The following is a 21,676-nucleotide window of genomic DNA, read 5'->3' as shown; positions in this document are numbered from 1 at the left end:
GAAGGTTTATTCAAAACAAAGGGCACCAAGCARTCCACTAGTACCTATAGCCTCCTTCTAAACTGGTATCTCACCTTGCTCTCAAAATAAATCACGGTCTCCTTCTTCAGGAGGCTACAGCCAGCTCTGATACTTCCTCACAAAAATTCTGAAAACAACACTACTGACACAAAATCTGGCAAGGTCAGAATCTTATGTCTCCACAGATAAGCCTTCACTGAGATAATAACATATTTTAGTGAAATGAAGAAGAAGCACAGGAAAACAAACATCCARTTGAGTCAGAAAGGTATCAGATACCCAAAACAGTTCTGCACACATCAGTCATATTTCAGGAGAGGAATAGTTCACAGATTTCAGGTATCTGAGAAGGAAACGGTAAGCTTCTTAATCAGATTTTATTTCATCCTTTCTCAGGGACTGCCATTCAATGGTTCCCATTCCCAAAGACTAAGAGCTTTGAAGCTTTCAGAAACAAAATCAAAAAAAATAAATCTATGCCAGTGAATTGTCACTATGCTTCTCTCCAGGTAACACTGTATGTCTGGACTCGGTGGGATTTTTTCACAGTAACAAACTCCACCTAAATTCAGCCAATTAACAGGCAACAAGAAAACTAACATCAGTAGCCTTAATTGTCATTCCCTTGAGCTGCCATCCTGTAGACTTTAGGGCAGTGATCCAGTCCCTTAATCTCATTAATGCACACTAGAAAAGAACTCCATTTAACTTACACCATGGCAGTCACCCTGATTCATTATCTTCATGACTGAATGCAGCACGAGCTTACAGTTAGACCAGCCCTCGCTGGTTTTGCAAATAGATCTCAAATTTCACCCTGTTACCCTTCTGGAAGAACAGGAAAAACATAAATTCACATTACTCCATCTTGAATATTTCAAATAACYAATTGCAGGTGTAAATATTGTATATTTGGATGGTACTTTTGGGAGGCAATAATGAAAAGCATTTTCTGAGACAAAGCTGCTTATATGAAGCAACAATAGCAGTCCATGAACAGTTACAGACATCACACTGCACATGATACAGGCTGCTGTTGTGGGGAACTGTGGGTGAAACTACCTATGCTGGTCTGGATTCCAAACCAAGAAGTTTGACAGCTGTGGCAAGACTGATATGCYTGTACCACCTTCTAAAACTTAAAACTTTTYAGCCACACCTTTCCCCAGTCAAACRYKGAGCCAAAGGTTGTGCAATCACAMSTACACCACAGAATCAGCCCTCTGGAGGTGACTGAGTTATCCTCACAGAATATTCCAGAAGTTTTTTTGTTCATAGTGTGCAACATGAGAATTTCCTTAAGAAGCTTCGCAAAATGACATACCAAGATTCTAAGGACACTAGCGAAAATGTTAACACATCATCTTTTTCTTTTTTGAAAAGATGACAAAAAATAAACTACCACAGTAGCAATTTTGCTGCTGGCTAATTAAAATCTTGAAAATCTTGAAACTAAAACACATCTTTAGCAAAAAAAAAAAAAAAAAAAAAAAAAAAAAAAAAAAAAAAAAAATCTGAAAATAACAGGAAAAAAACACTGAATTTGATTGAAGAATTACTCTTTGCAAAAAGTGCTTAGAAGGACTTGGTCACAAATCTGAATTATAACCCAACACTGTTTTACCATGGTATGTGCACTGTAGTTGATGGAGGAGCAGATGAAGGATGTGTACACATGGCAAACAGAGTAAGTTAGTCCCCAATGAAGATACGAGCTATGAACTCTAATATTCACATCACTCTCACACTATATGGCAAGATCCGGCTTTTTTTTTACCTGAATGGGCATTTTGGGGAACACAGTTGGCACTTGTCAATCATGTAAGTTTATGATTAATCCATTTTGAAAATGCTATTTATTTTGCTAAGACTGTAGCATGTCCCTCAGAGAATCATCATTTGGACAAACAACTTACAGCAACAATGGCTAATCTGTGCTTCTTGTAGAATAAATAGCGCATATCTCAGAGGATCTGATGAGAGGCTTTTTGTGAGTGTTTAAAAGGACATTCTGTCTCTTTGCTCCAATCCTATCTGRGAGATGGTGAATAGCTGCCCTGTTGCAAGAAAGAGCCAAAGTTTCAGAAATGCTGCCTGGTTCTCAGTTCCCTACTGATCGTTTTCTCCCTGAAACATTTTGGCTTTGTAAGCAGAGCAGATTGCCTGCGTCTCCACCCCAGTTCAGCTACATCAGATAGGAACAGCAGCCACAGCAGGAAGTACACAGCAATGCAGGGACATCCCCTTTGCTCACTGCATAGTCGCTRTTTTTAATATTTCTCTGAAACTTTTGTGCGCTTACTTTGACTGCTACTCACCTTGCAGCAGCTCCAAAGTCTCGGAGTTCAGCCCTAGCCATAGGATAAGTTCAGCTGTCTTACACCAGCTSTATAATGCATGCTTCAGCTGACATGCATCACCATTAGGGATGGGTGAAAACCATCCCCTTGGGGGATGGATGCATCCACTAGGTCTATTAACTTCAGCACTGTGTTGGCAGGAGAAAACAYCACAGCAGACCAAGAATTGTTTAGGTTCAGATGAAGCTGCACAAAGTAAATATATATTAAAATATATTGATCAAGAAAGGATGCATACTAACATCAGTTGCTGTTCTGTGGAAGCTTAGCACTGGGGTTTAATTAAGCATTTTCCAAACTGTGTACTATAATGTAATACAAATAATGTACAGYAYGCATTATTTGTTAAAACTGCTCTGRTAATGTACAAGAAAGAACCCAGAATTTTATCTTGCCTCTACTAAGAAAGAAGCATTTAATAACTTCTCTGTTCCAGTGGAATCAAAATATWTTCATATGTTTTAATAGAAGCAATAATTTTAAAATGCTGACATGTTTTAATAGAAGTTATGATATAAAGTAATTTGGAGAAATCACTCATTCTTTTCTCTGGCTGCTCAGACAATACAGAACATAACAATGCACTCAGTCCAGGGAAGATGGGCCAAGTGTGGCACCAGACATGTTCTGGTTCCCACACCTCTATGTCTGTGGCATTCCCTCTGTTAAAGGTGCATTCAGAGTGGTTGCTGATTGCCTGAAAATATTGCGTGAAGGGCAAGATGTCCAGAGAGGATGGTATACAGGAACCAGGGTCCCAGCTCCATTTTGGTAGTGTTGCACATTAACTACTGCCATCTGTGAGCTTAGGTAAGTTACATATTTGGCAGGGGTTTGACAGTAAACTGTACCTGAACCTGAAGATCTTAAAGCAGAAAGACAGAGGCTGTCGAAAGCTGAATGGAGAAATACTGGAAAAGTTGTGTTAACGCTTGGTGAGGAAACACATCATTGAAACCTTTTTCCTTTGTCCTCTGCCCACCCAAGAGGCCAGGGAGAGGCTCAGCCCCTCAGGCAGCCGTGCAGGGGCCACTCTCCCTGCTCGGTGCTGCTGYKCCCAGCTATAAACCTGTTTCAGAGGAAACAGGCAGGGAAGGAGCGGTGCTGTGYTGCTCTCCCTCTCAGCGCTGCCGCAGCCCGAGCCGCTCCCGCTGCCCCGCGCTCTCCGGGCCGCCCGCTCCCCCTGCCCATCCTCGCACCGCTCCCCGACACCATTTGGCCATTTCTGGCAAACGGAGCGGCCGCTGGATGTCACTGTTTGATCTCCGACAGACGGACACACGGACACTTGTCTCTGTCTCGAAATAGGGCAGCTGGCGTCCTTAAGGACGGAACAAAAGAAACGAACCAAACTAATCCGAGCGAAGAGACAGAGCRCGGCCCGGCACAGCTGATTGTGCCATTCCTTCCTGCAAGGACAGGTGACACAGCAGCACCGGGGGACAAGCAGGGCCCCTGCTATGAGAGAGCTGACACCGCAAGGCTGGGATTGCTGGCTGAACCRCGGGGAACCTCGGCTGAGGTGCTCCATCAGTTTCAGCTCTAGGARYAGCAGCAGTCTGAAGGGGGAAGCTCTSTGAAATAAATTTTTSGGACTTTGGATGAGATCTGGACGCTTGAAATATTTTACTGTCTAAATAAAACAATATTTTACTATCTAAATAAAATAAACTTTCAGAAATAAACTCTACACAAACAACTGCCTTCTCCTAGGAAAAGTGACATCAGTTCATGTGTTTTCTGAAGAGTGTATCAAAAATGTAAATGAAAGGATAAATAGATACTTCGAAGACCAAAATTTCACATTATTTAAGCCCAAATTGCTCAACTGTTGCTCCACTGAAGCAACAAAKTTACTTAAACTGGATACTTAAAAAACTAACAGCAATACTTTGCGCAACTTACCATTATGGGATCAGTGATATTGGCTCTTTTCCCCAAGAGACAACCATCTAAACTCAGATGAGTAAGTGCTGCCTCCGATTTCTCTTAAAAGGATGTACCAACCTTCGCTTTTTTATGGCTTTCTACAGAAAAAAAAAAACCCACTACAGCCCACTTCTCACATAAACCAGTGGTGCGTAAACCATGTGAGTTGCCAAGATTCATCAGAATTTACATAGCTGCATGCAAGGTTTCATCTCCTTTCATTAAGGCAATATCTTAATATCCTTGAATCACTGTGTGAAAGCTGTTGTTAGGAGTATCAAGGCAAAATGTTGCTCCAGCTGCCAACACTAGAGGTACAGTAATCAGGGCTGAAAGGAGTTATAATTATCATCTACTCCAGCCACACCAGCAAACTGAAGTCATATACTTCTATTACTGCCATTATGGCCACACTTCTAACATCACAGTCCTAATGCCTACTTGTGCCGGCAAATTATTTTAATTCATAGCTGATRATTAGCCAGGGCTGTAATCAGTGAAAATGTAAGGGTAAAAATCTCTTTTGCTTCTCCTTTCAGTTAGCATTTCAAGCAACTTCCTGAGTCTAATCTTGGAAAGGAAAGAAGTAGAGCATTTACCTGTTGACACACATACACTGTGCCAAACTCATGAGGCCAGTGTGCATGTGCAGGGTGAACTCTGCTAGCCAGCTGCCAGCTTTCCTCCCGGTGAATTTAGTTGGCATGGGAGATGGGGGGTAGAGAGTGTCTGATTAGGCAGCATTTAGGTGAAATTGCACCTGTAACAAAGCACTGCACATGTCCCAGATGTCAGCTCCCAGAAAGAAAAGATTAGATCATCCCAGAGTAGTGGGAGCAGTGCATGGCACTGAGAGACCAGAAGATTTGGCTAAAATCCCCATCTGAGTATGCAGAGTCCCAAGCATACCTTGTCTCCGTGTTACAGCAACCTGGGGTAGCTCACTTCCCCCTTCCTGCTCCATCTGCACCTTCTCCTGCACAGCTGTTGGTGTGATGGCAGCTGCAGAGCTCAGAGCTCCCAGCACAGCCCTRATTCCATGGGCAGGGTCAGCGATGGGCAGAGCAGGACGCTGGAGCCTCATCTCCCAGCCCTCGGTGCCTTCCATCGAGCCTCACTCCGAGCAGGGCTCCATGTCCTTGTTCCATGGGCACCAGTGTCCCRGTGCTCCCCCTGGGTAATCCAGGCTTTCCATAAGGCAAAGGTTCCACTGGCTGAGGGCTCTGCCTCCCCCTGAGGAATCTGCACTGCCTTTTGTTCATAACAGGTACAACTAGGCAAACGGAGGGGCTGCAGCAGGTGAGGCTCTGGGGAGTTCACAGGTTGTTTTGCTCTGAGTTTCATGGTCACTGCTGGCCTGAATGGCACCATAASATAAACCACCATTCCCTTTCCAGAGGAAATGTCTCCAAGGAAAAAAGTGCAGCTGCCAAACCAAAGGCCCAGAGGTGGGAATGGAGAGCTGTACAGAAGTGTCAAGCATTAGTAAAGGAGCAGGTTTTAATAAGCTTGTGGTTCATAGGCACAGACTGAGATTAAAGGGTTAAGCTGTGATTAGAGTCCCATTKCTTCCATTGCCTGTCTTTGGGTCACAGGAGAGCTTTACAGATAATTTCTTATCACGTTCCTGCCTCAGGTGTATTCTTTGCTCCAATGGACTGCCACAGGAGCTCATTAAGCAGGTTGTTGATAGCCTTTCTTGGCACAGATTCAYTTGCATTTTGATGCACAGAAGGAGCACCGTTGTGCTGAGCGCTTCWCGAACCACTCACAAGGTTATAACTGCTGTCATCTGCACTGGTGCCTGCTGCGGGTGTGCTCATTTGTGTTTCTTGATCTTTGTGCCTGGTTCTGCACAGACACCAGCTGAAAGGGTCATACCAYTATCAGATCTTCCTATTTTCACGTTAGAAAAGCATTCTCCAGAGCACTTAACTCAGACTTTGTCCCCTTCCTCTAAARCCAGACATGTTCATGCATTTTTATGGACTTCCTACCTGTGTTTGTTCAACACACACCCGCCACCAAAAAAAAAAACAGAAAACTTCAGAGCAGGAAAAAATTATAAAACTTATCCTACAGCTTGAAAATATTCTTTTTTTTTTTTTTCTTTTTTTTTGGTAGAAAAAGCACTGGAAAGCTAAGAAACAATAGGACAAATGTCCTATTTAACTAAAAATTCTAGAGTGAGCTTTGAATCTTTACAATTTTTAAGGTAATTTTTTTATGAATTTTTTAATCAGTACAGTAGTTTCTCTCCATGAAGTTCACCTCCCTTAGCTCACAGTATTTTGGGCAGACATTGGTCTTTTCAGAWTCACTCTCTGCTTGAATGATCTGTCAAATATCTGCAAAATGCTTTCTTAGTTTTTGACTAGTTGCAAGCAGCTCATTTTCTCCAACCAGATAATAAAAGAACAGGACATTTTAAATTCTTTGACAAATTGGACTGTATCCAAATCCTTCTGTGGGAAATTATTTTTTGTACATACGAATTTGAGTCACGTTTTTTAAAAGATTATGCAACTAGCAATTGAAACTGCTGCTTCAATTTAGACTTCAAGGAAAATCCATGCCTTACAGAACACATAAGCTTTTAGGTGACAGGATAAAGTAAGTCTTCTCCTCAGTCAGGCCTAGAAAATCAGAAGTTAATATTTCTATTATAATTTAATTAAATTATGGGTTGAGATTGAATATTTGAAAGTGTTTAGCATCTAATTCTTCCCTGGGTAGTTTAAAATGCAAATACCCAAGAAGTTGAATTTTTCTCCTTCAGTCAAATAGAATTTCTGCAATTGAATTATTGAGGTTATTCAGAAGGGTCACAGACTCAGCCACAGTTGCTTGGACTGTAAGAGTTWTCTGTGAGATTCTTCAGCTGTGTCTCAAGCTCACTGTGGGATCGGCACAATGTGCCTGTTTTACTACAAGCAGTTCAGTGGTCCCTACTACCTTTCAGGTCCTTCCAAACAGTAAACAATAAAAGAAACAATAGAGTATTTTTAATTGCACTAAGGGAGCTCTAGTTACCCACTGTAGTTTTTCCATGTCCTACATTCAAAAGCATTATTAAAGTTGCAAAGCCCTGAAAAAGTCCTCTATGCATTTTCTGCACAGCAGGTTTGTACAAACACTTTTCCCTCCTCCCCTCAATCCACCCATAGCACTGGTTTAAATTAKGAGCTGCAATGCTCTTTTCTCATCAATCCCTGCACATCATTCTCAGTCTGCCCTCAAAGTTCAATTTGTCATTATGACTTTTTCTGTGATAGTAATTTTAATTTATCAAGTATATGTATTAATTTATTTCCACAGCAGCTCTTTTAACATGATTAAATGTTGATAAACTCAGTTTACAAAAGGGCCTGTAAATGAGGAAAACCAGTTTGAAAAACCTGTCATCCAGACTGTCAGACCTCTAGAGTGTTTTATACTGAATTTAGGTGTTCTTGGTGGTTTTTTTCTACGTCTGTAGACATATGATTACAAATGGCCTCAACTTATCTATCTTGAAAACAGGGGGGATTTGGTGACTTTGAAAAGTTAATATACAACAAATTAACCAAAGCCATCAGGGCTTTGCAGCAGGAACATGGAGAGGCCCCAGTCAGAGCCCTATCCATCAGATGTTCTTTCCTTTTCCTGGAATCTCCTGTGTCAGTCAGGACCACTGGCTGGGGCAGCTTTTCAGGGGAGGAATTYTGTGGCAGAAAACATCCCTTTAGGAAAATTAATATTCTTTAGGATACAGAAAAACTGCAGAAGCAAAACCAGTTCTTCTTCAGTAGGTGACCCAAAACCAGACCATTTTCCTCTCTGTGCATGCTGCCATCTCCACCTACTTGTGAGCCAGGCAGGGGAAGAGGGGTTTCACTAATGGCACCAGGATGGAAAGGTCTTGGCATCATCAGCTTATGCATCATGCATAAAGGAAGCAAAAAAAATTAAAAAAAAAATTCTGATACCCATTCAAGAAGAAAATTTCTAAAAGCTACATCAAAGCCCTAATGCATTTTCCCCACATGAAGGGTTCTTAGATACCAATCAGCTTTATTCAGACTCCAGAAATAAATGAAATCTTACTCCTGCAGACTAATGGCTCCTTTGCTACACACCTCTTATTCATCCCCAAAGCAATTCCTTCTAGAGCACAGTCTGAGGCAAAAGCCTGTGGGTGAGATGGTATAAAATCATATAATTAAACGTGCTGAAGACACAAACCTCAGGGGTCTAACAGAGGCTATATGSGGACCTCGAAGCCCGTTCTTATGTAGGTTTATAGAATTATAGCACAGATGGAGCTTGCAGTACTGGTTTGTGCTGGACTGATGCAGTGGCTGGTGGGAACTGATGTTATCCGCAGGGTCATCAGCCAGGATGGGGTGCCAGGCCTTCTCCTTTCACAGTTAACAATGGGCAGCCCAACAGGTYCCCACCACCAGTTCCCCCTGGGCTGCCCCTGCCCASCTCCCAGCCCCACCTCTCTCTTCCATCCATTCATCCTCGTTTCCATGTTCTGCCTCTCAGACATCAAAGAAGGCCAGGAAGATGAAAAGTAGTTCTTTGAGCAGCAGCTCTGTTTCTGAGTCTCAAGCAGTTTATTTACTTCARTTGCAAGAAACCCAATTGCTAGAAAGTAAAGTCTCTGTGTTGCCAAAATCKGAGAGTGAAAATGCCTGAAAGGCATTACCTTTAAGTTCACATCAATTATATTTCATTTCTCTTCAGCAGTACTAATCCTGGCTTACCTTCGGATAAAAAGAGAAAAAAAATAGGTCAGTGTTTGAATTTGTGTGATACTCAGACTCTAAAAGGAGATAGACAACTAAAAATTTACTTTTTGAACAACTGAAATTAGTTTTAAAGACTTCCACWAGATTTTGAGTGCCCTTAACTCCTGCACTGTTGTGAAAGACCCATGTAAAAGCCAATACAATATCCTGAGGAAAAGGTAAAAGGTAAACTAACCTAGAGGTTACACCTAACACAGAAATGCAAATGAAACAGTACAGCTGGTGCTAAAATTGAAAGAATCTTGTCTTTGTTATCAGCAGCAACATGGAAAACTATGTCAGTCAGAAAACAGGACTTTCAAGTTGATTGTGACCTCTTTAATTTATGACCTGGTTTTAAAATCATAAGCCATACTGAAAGCATCTGATCTTGTCCATCAACAGAACCAGGACCTGCATTCTCCTCTGTGTACTGCTGTTCGAAATTATAAACTACAATAGGAAACCCCAGTGTGACTAGGGAGAGACTTTAACTCCAAACTTGACAAGGAAACCATAACCTCATAAATTCTAAAATCCAGACTGCTACAGTGTACAATTACCTGCCRGTCTGAGCCATATTTGCCTCACTGCCATCTCAGATTCTCACCTCTAGACCTTGTATGAGTTCTCATTTTCATGCCCCTGCCTGTTCTCTATTTCTCCAGCCAGTAATGATGCCAGCCTTCCTCATAGGCTGCTYTTCATGCCTGGGGAGGACTTCTGATGCATCTCATTGCCAAAAATTCTTTAAGGTTGTATGCAAGGCTCAATGCTWCAAAAAGTCATCAAGAGTGGTATGATGCTGTCAAATTACTTCCTTCTACTTGTCTGTTTCCTACACCTCCTTATCACATTGGCTTGTGAAGTCCATATCTGGCTTTTTAGCTGWTACCTGCTCAGGCACAGCACAGAGAGGTCCCTTCTCATCCCTGGGCTGCTCACCTCTCTGCTGACACCAGCACAGAGCAACAGCAGCAGTTCTGCTTCACCCAGGTTGGTGGCTGTGAGCAGCTGAGTCTCTCCCTGAGAGGACCCTGCAAGAAGCACAAGTCCAGGCAGCGGGTCTAATCCACAGCTTGGGTAAATTACCTGGTATCTTGGTTTTGTCTGCATGTAGTCTTTGAAGYAGACAGGGAGTCCTATCTCCTATTTGTCACCTCTCAGAGGAGTTTAGGCACGAAGTGTTCAGTTCAAGTGGCACTGGAGAAATTTAGGTGCCTAAAATAGCATCTTTGGTGGCAACACAAAAGAAGAATATCCAAACGTGACAAAGCTAGGCATAAATTCATTAAGCATCCTATTCTCTTTCAAGCACATTTTGTCACCTGCTCTATATACAGGTTGTATCTGATTAATAGAAGAGCTTTGTCTATTTTAGAGCATGACAGTTGTAGAGGTCCTAATGATGCTTTTTTGTTCTGGAAAAAAAAATGCAGAATTATTTAAACTTTCAGGAAAAATCAGCCTTTTGTCTGCAACAGCAAATTATTTAAAGGTTATTGAACTGATTATATAGCAGGAGAAAGAAGGTAAATGGCCAGGGTTACTTTTCTGCCTTTTATTCACAGCTTTTATGTGGATGCCATAAAAACATTATCAAAAAATACTCTTTTCAATGACTTTTAGYAGAAAAGGCCTTCCACTTACTGTCACTGTGCAGTTGTGATACAAATCTAGCAGCCAGACTTGTAAACTATTACTACTTTAACTTTTGCTTAGTCAAACTAATTATTAAAAAATATTGAAAATTCTGCTGTTTTATCTATAGCTGAAGTATTATTATTTTAGAGGGGRAAAAACAGTTCTGGGTAATTGGAAATGTGATTTTTAACATGCCTAGTTTTGCTAAGCAAGTYGAAGATTATAATCACCATAGTCAAACATCTTTAGTTCAAAGTTCACATCATGGTACAGATAGAGAGCACTGCTTGTAAAAATTCCTAAGTTTACTTTTTCATGGCCAGAGATTTCCAAACTAGGCATCTATATTCACATTCAGACATTTGAATAAMTTCTCTGGTTTTCAACACCTGCTGCACCACCACAAGCAATTCCTACTGGTTCTTTTGAAGCTTCTTCTCAGGATTAAGAACTCTTCACAAGGAAATTCTGCCTTGCCAGACCCATTAAGTCTGGTTTCACATATATTCCACAGAATGTGCATTACATATTCGAAAAAACTGGCAGAGATTAAAGGCATCCCTATACCCATATTCAGGAGGATTTTTTAAAAACAAAGTGACATGCTGTAACACTGCTCAACCTTCTGATGCAAGTTTGCATGTGTTTCCAATGACGGATCACACAAGAAATTTGTCTTCTGGAAAAGAGAAAGAAGACTTCAGCCAGACCCACATGCTGTCATTAAGGCTAAAGATCTCTTGCTAAAGCTTAAAGCCTAGAGATGGCTGTAGGGAATGGATGCAAGAACTGAAGCAGCTCTGAATAAGCAACAGAAGTGAGGATTAGTGAGCCATTGTGATGGGCTAACTATATCAGAAACTTCTGTAAGGTGTTTTTTTGTCCCTCAAAAAACACCTAGAAAGATAAAGTTCTACTATAGCCATATATATGTATGCACACATTTTCTGTGCACATATATATTTAACATGTATATGCGTACATGTTTAACAACTTAATTACATTTTTGCTGTTCCAATACAAACACTCCCAATCACAGAAATGAAATTGCTCAGTGTCAGGTCTTAGGGGAATTGCTCATTTTGTTCCTGCAAACAAAACACAAGGTGGAGGGACAAGAGCGGTAGATAGCCATCAGTGCCTCATTTTCCTCTACAGCAGACAAGGATTCAAAGATGAAAAAGCCAGGAAAAAGGGTGGAGAACACTGTTACTGATGGAAGCACTGGACCCTCAGCAGAAGGGAGCATGGTAACAGAGCAGAGCTCTTCTGGGAGAGGAAGGACACAGCACTCTCCTCCTCAAGTGGCATCACAGGAGATCACAATGTGCATTCCCCCAGGATTCTGTTTATCTGAGTTCACCTTGGCCGCAATGTCTCACACTGATACTTCCTTCCCAGACACAGATGACAGCCGCGCTTCTGAAAAAGAAAATCATGACCTTTTCATTCATTCATCTCTGTGGACCTGCAGATAGAAACAAGAGTCAAGAGCAGGCATTGATCATCTACCTTTTTCTGCAATTCTCACTTGGAAGGCAGTGCTGCCCTCTCTCATCAGTGTGGAGAGCATCCATTGTCATCACAAGACAGATGACTAACTGCAAGTGGCTGTCTACCCTGACAGCTCCACCTCCAGCAAGGCAGTGAGCAACTCAGCACAGAGGAGGTGGAGCTGGAGGCCCTGACATTGGGAAAAATAACACTTTGATGTGAGCAATCAACTGAGCTGATAAGTCCCTCTATTTTGAACAGTCTTACTCCATGTTAGATAGGGAACATGCTGGTTTTCTGCCAAATTAATAACGCACASTCCCAAAGACAACTGAAAATTGAGAAAATAAATATACCTGCAACTTTCCTGAGCTGAGAGGAAACTTGACAAGATTCTCAGAAATGGTTGCAACATTCCCATTACCCCCATAAAGTGATACTGAAGGAAAAGAGTACATAATGAGATCTTCCACACTGCTGCATGCAGCGAGCTCAGGGCTGGTGGAGACCCACAGTGCACTTCTATGGGTGAATGGCCACTACAGTCCCTTCTGGGACTCCATGTCTCAAAGACCCTGGAGGGGAAAAATATTTCCTACAGAAAACTTTCCACTTTTCATCCTTTCTGAGCCCTGGCTCAGTTCACAGCCAGGGCAGGCCTTGGCTGGGGAAGGTGAGTAGTGGCTTGAGTAGTGTTGGATTGGGTAAAGCTTTTACACCTCACTGGCCAGAACAACAAAGCAAGGTTGTAGGACCTGSTTCCATCCAGCACCTCTAAATTCTCTGAGTGCTCTGCAATGGCAGCCTGAAAGCAGGGAGATTGATCAGCAAAGGCAAACCCGAGTTTCTGGCACACAGATTAGAGGAGATAACCTGAGAAAGGACTGGAGGGAGACATGCTCTGCTTCTGCCTTGGATGGMTAGTGCCAGAATGCCCTACCACATCCCAGGGCTGCCTGTGTAAAGAAGTCCTCATCACTTCCCAAAGCGTACTATGTTTGGGGAGCTGCACTTGGTGCTTCTTTTGGGGGCCTTCCAATTGAAGAGAGTCCACCCTTCTATGGAATCCCTGTGGGTTATGGCTGCTAAAATAATAAAAACACCCAACCTTGCTGCTCATTGATTGTAGTGCATGCATGTAAATTCAAATATCAGTAGTATTGTTACTCTTTTAGCAGGGACAAGATTTTTTAGTTCCTAATTATGTTTCCTTTCAACAGGGAACCAGCCCACAAAATTTCTTCCCTCAAGACCACAATTTTTAGCAAAATTCCAAACAAGTGAAATACCATGGAGATGCCTTCATCTTTTCCCTGTGCAAGAAGTAGAGTTACCATTTCCATATACAGTTAACTTCCCAACTGAGGATGATTTCCCCCTTAACACTGATGCTCTTTATGCAATGCTGTTCACACTGGGCTTGGAACAGTTGCAATGAGTATGGGCAGTGCCAACAGATCAGACACTCTGCTTGCTCCTCCAAAGCCTMCTGCTTTCCATGGGGGCAGCTCTACCCACTCGAGAGTCCAGATCTCATCCAGAGTCCCAAAATTTATTTCASAGAGCTTCCCCCTTCAGACTGCTGCTGYTCCTAGAGCTGAAACTGATGGAGCACCTCAGCCGAGGTTCCCCGCGGTTCAGCCAGCAATCCCAGCCTTGCGGTGTCAGCTCTCTCAYAGCAGGGGCCCTGCTTGTCCCCCGGTGCTGYTGTGTCACCTGTCCTTGCAGGAAGGAATGGCACAATCAGCTGTGCCGGGCCGYGCTCTGTCTCTTCGCTCGGATTAGTTTGGTTCGTTTCTTTTGTTCCGTCCTTAAGGACGCCAGCTGCCCTATTTCGAGACAGAGACAAGTGTCCGTGTGTCCGTCTGTCGGAGATCAAACAGTGACATCCAGCGGCCGCTCCGTTTGCCAGAAATGGCCAAATGGTGTCGGGGAGCGGTGCGAGGATGGGCAGGGGGAGCGGGCGGCCCGGAGAGCGCGGGGCAGCGGGAGCGCTGAGAGGGAGAGCAGCACAGCACCGCTCCTTCCCTGCCTGTTTCCTCTGAAACAGGTTTATAGCTGGGCACAGCAGAACTCCACTTGTGTTGGACCCATCTGTCTCCCCACCCTGGGCAGCCATCATTTCCATCCGTAAATCCTGGCCCACAAAACCTGGCTGTTTCATAGAAAGGAAGCAGCCTTGTCGTGCTTTTGCGTGGATCTTGCACAGTAATGGCACAGCAGCCTTGCAAACATGAGGGAAGATGTCTAAAGCAGCTTTCAAGGGTTGTGGATAAGACAAAATCTCAAGACTGATGAAACAGACACATTAATTGTTAAGATGTAAGTGTCAGTGTAGTCCTAGGCACTAACATCTGAGAAAAGCCAAAAGGCACTGCAACTGGAAGATAAAGRATGGCAAGCAGAGGGAGAACAATATCTGTGGGACAAGGACAAGGGCAAGGGGCTTTTGTGGTGGAAAGAAAGAGGAAGACAGATGTCTTTCAACAAGGAACCAGGGTGGGAGTCTCCTTCTCCAACAGGCTAGGAGTGCATCAGGCAGGGCTGACAAGCAGGCTCCACCCATGCATGGCTTTACAGCCCCTATGAAGGCTGCATTGGTTGCTTCAGCTCCAGTGCACTGTTGGGAACAGCTGTCAAAGGGTTAAAATCAGACCCAAAAGGTGCGGCTGTGTGTCCACCCCTTTTCGGACAAACACCTGGAGCTCTCCCTGAGGTTACTTYTTCACTTGCTGACAGCATCTGCCAGGATGAAACCTGCACAAAGTTTAAAGGGGACTTGGCATAACCTGACTCACAGTGYACAGGGGAAGAATTCCGGAGTGAGRGTGGTGGGGATTTTCTGTGTGTTTTCACATTGGATAGGCAAAAGGCTTATCTTATATTCAGGGCAGCATAGTAGTGAAACAAAAGAAAAACATTTCTTGGTCCCTCAGGTTGAACTGCAAACTGCTGGAGGCTGCATCATTTAGCTATTGAACAGGCTAAAACCAATATTTTTAAAGGATTTTATGAGGTGTTTAATGGACTGGAACACACAAAGGATATGACATATCAGTGATATAAATCCCAAATTACTATAAAAAAAAATCCCAATACAACAAACTCAAAATATGCAGATGATGTCCAGATAGCTCTGAGTAATAAATTGAAAGTCGGTTAAATTGTATTAGGTGGYGACTTCAGCTACTGTGCAGAATACTACACAATGAGTCAGTGGGTTACCTCTGAGATTTCCATAATGAAAACAAATCAGAAAAAGGCAAAAAGTCTTCCAAAAACTGTGATGCTTGCATGAAATATAGGCACCTGTACAAAATAGCAACCAAAATTTCTCGAGATTTGTTATTTATTTTGATCCAAGATTGTCACAGACCTGATTTCACTAAAGAAGGAAAATRCCCAATTGTGCTGCAAATCCAGTCACCCCTTTTAACAGAACTCTCACAGAGACAACTCACAGTAACCCAGTCCCAAGGAACGTGCCCATGCTTCTGAGCCTGCTGACACGTTGGCCTGCTGCAGGCTGAAACTCCTGGATTTGCTCCTCTGCACCTCTCACAGGCACACAGGCTTGCCTGAGATCTGCACCACATTGGCACGAAGTCTCTGAGAGATACCTGCTTTAAAGACACCCTCTTATAAAAATTAAATAACTTGTGGGGATGATGAGGAAATTGTAMAACTTTTAGTCTTTTCTTTCTTAAGTGGAGTCACAGCACTTTCAGTTTCCTTTGGGAAGGAAAATATAATTATAATGTTCAGGGCAGGGAGAAGAGTAAAGGAAAAGTACTTGTTTAACAATGGCAGGAAGTCAAAGAAATAGGAGTGTCATAAATCTATTTCTGTAAAAGCAATGTCTTTTTCTACATTTTTTGCTGAAAGTRTGTTTGCTTAGGGATGCTGATTGCCTTACATTTTTTATGTTTGCTTTTTTTTTAATTGCTTAAAAAGAAAACAGAGAGAGAGAGAGAGAGAGAGAGAAAGTAAACTAACAAAAAACCAAAATAGCCTGAAAAATTTTTCCCAAAATAAAACAAAAAAACCACATCAAAATAAACAAACAAATAAATAAAACCCCACCCAACCCCCAAAATAATTTTTAAAAAAGCGCAAATCCAAACAACACCCTACCTAAAGTACTTAGGATGAAATAAACCCTTTTGGARCTTACTTCTCTCCACCCCTCTTTGCTTTTCTTCTTCTCTGCCTCTCTCCCCGCCCCTCGCAGTTTATCTGCGCGGTCCCCGGAGCACAGCGGGCTGGGGAAGTTCAATCCCAGTTCAGGGGCGGGCAGAGAACACTGTGTACTCGGCACGGCTCTCGGGCGGCTGTGATACACCCTCGGCAGCACGATCCCGCTCCTCCGCCCGCCCGCAGCCCGCTCAGCCCCGGCTCCACCGCCCCTTTCGCACACAGCGCCGCGAACGCTGAGCTTCTTCTCCCTGACTTTAGGATGGGTGGAGAGGATCCTTTCCTTCCCAACTCACCCTCCAGTGAGTTAAGCTAGAGAGAAAGCACTTCCAAGGAAAGGATCGTGATGCTGGAAAGGTGGGAACGCCTCCCCCTTCCTGCAAGCACCACCKRTACAGGGACTAGATAAAGCGTTCTCGCTTGTCACCAGCACCTGATCTCCGAGTCCTCAGCCTGGGTCCACCACTGACTTCGATCCTCCACTGCCTTCTTCTGGCTGGCCTCAAAGAGAAATGACAGCATAAACACAGAACATCTCTTTCCCCCACAGGACTGCAGCCAGCCAAGCCCTGCTACATCTCTCATGAGGCAAGGAAGGGTCCCTTCGTGGGGACAGGTGTCCTCCCAGAAATGAAGAGTGTGGGCTCCTCATCACACCGCCTGTGTGCTGGCTAAAGGACCAATAACAGGAATGCCTGTGAGGTGGCTGCCGTGGGAGTAGCAAAGTGTGGATTGCAGGATGCTCTCAGCTGTGAGAGAATGTTCCCTGCCGACCTGTGTGTGTAAACTGTGATGATTCATCGCTTCAGCACTCACCGGGTCTTGTTACGCTTTAAGTGTAGGAAAGTGAGACTTGTACTGCATTCTCATCATTTAGCCTTTTTTTTTTTTTTTTCCTGTACCTGAAGAAATACAGAGGACTGGAAAAGCCACAAGTACTCTATAAGAGCACTGAGAGCTTGTTCTTGAGTGATAMCCTGTAATGAAAGCTGGGTGTGGAAGAAATGTGAGTTCTTACAAACACAAAAAAACAAACTGACTCTTAAGACCGATGTGTGCTGTTCTGACAGTTTGTTCCTAGTGTAAGGTTATGACAAAAAAATGAGATCAGAGGTCACCAGAGTGAAAGCTGAGAGGGAGGAAAGGCCATGAAGAAGGAATGCTACTTATCCTTAACAACATAGGTAATAATTGCAGACTAAAGGTGCCTGATAGGGAAGGCAGGCGGGAATCATGAGGTTGTGGAGGGATGCAGCTCCRGCCACTGTGCCATGTGGATTACTGTAAAGAACAGGTTGAGGCTCTGGTACTAGGCTGCAGACTGACAGCTCTAGACACGGGGACACTTTTCTCAGTATGTATTGAAAAGTTTGTGGTACTTACTGTCTTTTCAATCTTACAGTGCCTGCAKGTAAGCAATTTCCTTGCTGGCTAGTAAATGGAGCATGCTGGAGACAAAGTTATCTCCAGCTTTGCCTTAGCCTCACCAGATCCATCAGCTGGTTAAGAAACTAACAAACATTACTCATTGCTAGTATTGCCTTCTCCAACAAAAATACATCTCTGGCCTGAACACATTACTTCTTCATTTTCTCCTCCAGGACTGAAGTTCTGGCTCATTGGCACATGAGCTTCAAAAAGAAAAGAGAGAAACTTTGAAATTAATAATGAAATTTACAACCAAAACAAAATATACGAAGTGTAACTGCATAGCACTGGCTTTCTCATTGCACAAACAGCACCTGGCCGTTGTTACAATTTTTTTTATACATGTATTATTTCTACGTTGTGATAATTTTTATCTGCAGAGCTGAAAACTGCAAACAACTGGCTTCCTACAGTTAGCTGGGTCACTATGGGGAAACTGAGAGTTTACTGTTTCCTACAAAACCATGAAAGATTTTGTACAACTTCCAGTACAAGTACCTTCCATTTTTTCCCTATTTGTTCCATGTTTCATCTGATGCCATTATTTATTGTGAACCGGTACCCTTTCCCCCATCTCTGACTGTCATGTCTCTACCGATTTCTGCAAATATACAACAATACTTTGATCATTTTAAGATGGAAAAATATTCCTGCTCAACTCATCCATGCTTCCCCCCTTAACTGAACAGATTAAAGTCAGAATCCGATTATTCATAATTAATCTCTGGGCATAACAATGTTTTTATTTCAGCTTCAAAGGAATGATTTCACAAGATTTTTTTTCTGTCTTTTATTTTTCATAGCTAATATGTTGCCCCAATTCTACAGACAGTGGTGAAATGCAAGGAGATTTTTCTAAATTTTTATGTATTGGCAAAAAAATTGCAGTGAATGCAAAAGACAATTGTTGCTTTCACATAAGATAAATTCAGAGATCAATAGTTATCATACCACAGCAAACCTACATCACCCTGTATGCATGCACACACAATGCACACACATTTTCCTTTCACATGCACACTGGCTGGAGTAGCTTCCTCAGTGCTGCTAACAGGAAGGACATTTATGGCCTACAGAAGATCAACAAGGTCTCATTATTCACATTCAYTTTTCAGACAGAAGTATAACTATCTAAAACTCAGCTGGAAGCAGCTTTTACCTCTCAGGGAAGACTGGATGAGTCTTTGGAGACTTCACATTTCTTCACTTTAATTTTCTYATTCTTGCTTTTAGTTTCAATGGTTTTCAAAACACTTGATATGCTACATACTCTACTGTCATTTCCTTAAATCCTAATGCTGAATTTTGAAGGCAAGACAAAAGTGTTGCATATTTGGCTTTCACTCTGAAATGCACTTGAAACTCTTTGCAAGCCCRGAAACCATAAGGTGATCACACATGTGTGTATCTAAACAATGYTAATGTAAAGCACGGTTCCTCTGTACTGGGCACTGATGAGGTCACACCTCAAGTCCTGTCTTCAGTTCTGGGCCCCTCATGACAAGAAAGACATTGAGGGGCTGGAGCAAGTCCAGAGAAGGGCAACAGAGCTGGGGAAGAGCCTGGAGCACAAGTCCTGSGAGGAGCAGCTGATGGTGCTGGAGGCATTCTGCCTGGTGAAAGGAAGACTCAGCAGCACCATTTTGGTCTCTACAACAGCCTGAGAGAAGCCCRTAGCAAGGTGGAGGTTAGTCTTTTCTCCCAGTTAAAAAGCAACAGGACAGGGGGAAATGGCCTCAAGTCATGCCACGTGAGGCTTAGGCTGGATATTAGGAATATTTTTCTTCGAGAGGGTGGTCAGGCATTGAAACAGGCTGCCCAGAGAAGTGTTTGAGTGACCATCCTTGGAGATATTTGGAAGATGTGTGGATGCAGCAGCTGGAGATAGGGTTTAGTGGTGAAYAYGGTGGTGCTGGKTTGAGTTGGACCTGATGGTTCCATGGGGAGCTGATGGTAGCACCACAGAGTAAATGAAAGGGAATGTAAGAGGCTGGAGCACAGAGAATGCTAAAAGTAAGGTAAGAGTATGTGAACTTCTGTGGCTTAAATCAACAAACTAGTCAAGAAATTTGAGGAATGAACTGAATTGTTCAGAGGTAACGTTTGCACCGTCGTGCATTGAGTAAACTGGGGATGGAGATGAAAGGTGAAGAAAAGGAAAAATATATGGTGGTCACCCACAAAAAAAAACATTACAAGCTGTGTCAAAGCATTAATAATAAAAGCAAATGTTGAGACTGGCATGCCCATTCCTTTCCTCAAGGAGGAGAGCCCAAACTTTTCAATTGCCTTTCATGCAACAAAGTAGAATTGGAAGAACACCTTCTAAAATCATCATAATTTACCTGTGCCATTTCCAGCCTTCCATTCATAAACACTTTAAAGAGTTTGCTTTCCTCATGGTATAGTCCTCCATCTCCCCTATGCTTGTGGCTGAGCTCCCAGACTTCTTTTGGCAGTCTGTTACTATAGAGACAAAGTAAGAAACATATACATCTATCACATCACAGTGCTCAAGAATACCTGGTGGCAACAGCAGAACAAAGGAAAAATAGAGCTGTTGCTCGTCCCAACAGATACATAAAATGGTTATAGCAGGTACTCCAAAACGAGAATGTCTTTTGTCAGTCTGTGTTTTCCAATGGGACTAGATACAGCCACGGCGGTGAAGTGGGAGGCTGTGCAATGGTACAGCCTTTAAAGATGGATATCTTAAAGTCAGTCTAARTGGTGGGAAGGACTGTAAAGACATACAAGTACTGGTTGGTAGCACAAGAACATGTATTGTATTACTCAGTGCTAGTAAGGGAGTGGAGTTAGGTTTACAGTCACGTTAAAAACATAGCTTGGCTGATTATTTATCTCATGATATCTGTGCTGAGCTGTAAGGTCTTAACAAGCCATTGGCTGTGATCCTGTAATTCTATCAGTAAATCTGCCTTCTCATCCACTCTTCAGTTTTTTTCCCTGTTATGAGCTAATGCTCTTTCAGGGCAACTTTTTCTCTGCCTCTGGTTTTCACACCCTAAGGACGCTCATCTTCCTCTTGGAATATGAATGCTGAGGAAGTTTATGTAAGTTGTTAGGATTGTAATGTTCTTTATTTCAATGTTCATGCTGCAGACAGGAAACAAATATCTCAGACACCCACACTGGCATCTGTAAGCATATCCAAATGCTAATCCGTTCTGACACTGTCAAGGGCAACAACTATTACACGGGTGAGACTACTACCTCTCAGCAAACCTGCAGCACTGAGTGGCAAAGGAAAGTTTGTCTGGATTTCTCTGTGAATGGTGGAACAGTCTCAAGTGATCCATATTTTTGTACTAAATCAGAATGGGGATAGCAGGTTTTACTCTCACAGAACCRTAAGGCAAAACACCTAAATAAGAGAGCATGGGGAAATAAAATATCCATCTTAGTGTCAATTCATATTTAGACCATAGTTTAGCCACCCATATAAAATCATACTCACTGCAACTTGCTCTTCTTATTCCCTAGAAAGAAATTACAAACAGATTAATTATCCCAAAGGAACATGATATAGATTACAATGCGTGCTCAGAGACACATTTCAGTTTCCCCTCGCCTCTAAGTTTATTTATTTTTGTGCACAGTGAGGTAGCACAGCCTAGTAAATACTCTTGCCTTGATCCTTAAAAGCTACATGAGTTTGTTCAGCCAAATGCTAAAAGCTTACATTGTTCTMTTCTGTTTTAGGGAGATTCATTCTTAGCATGAATATTCAATTCTTAGCTGCAGGAATAAAAATGAGCATATAAATGCTGCCACAACAGCTACAAAATATCTTTGCTATGGAGATAGCAA

Source organism: Malurus melanocephalus, unplaced genomic scaffold, assembly GCF_030028575.1.
Source record: "Malurus melanocephalus ecotype Western Australia unplaced genomic scaffold, MMel_1.1 scaffold_7, whole genome shotgun sequence".
In the NCBI taxonomy this organism is placed as follows: Eukaryota; Metazoa; Chordata; class Aves; order Passeriformes; family Maluridae; genus Malurus; species Malurus melanocephalus.
This window is presented reverse-complemented; position numbering follows the sequence as displayed.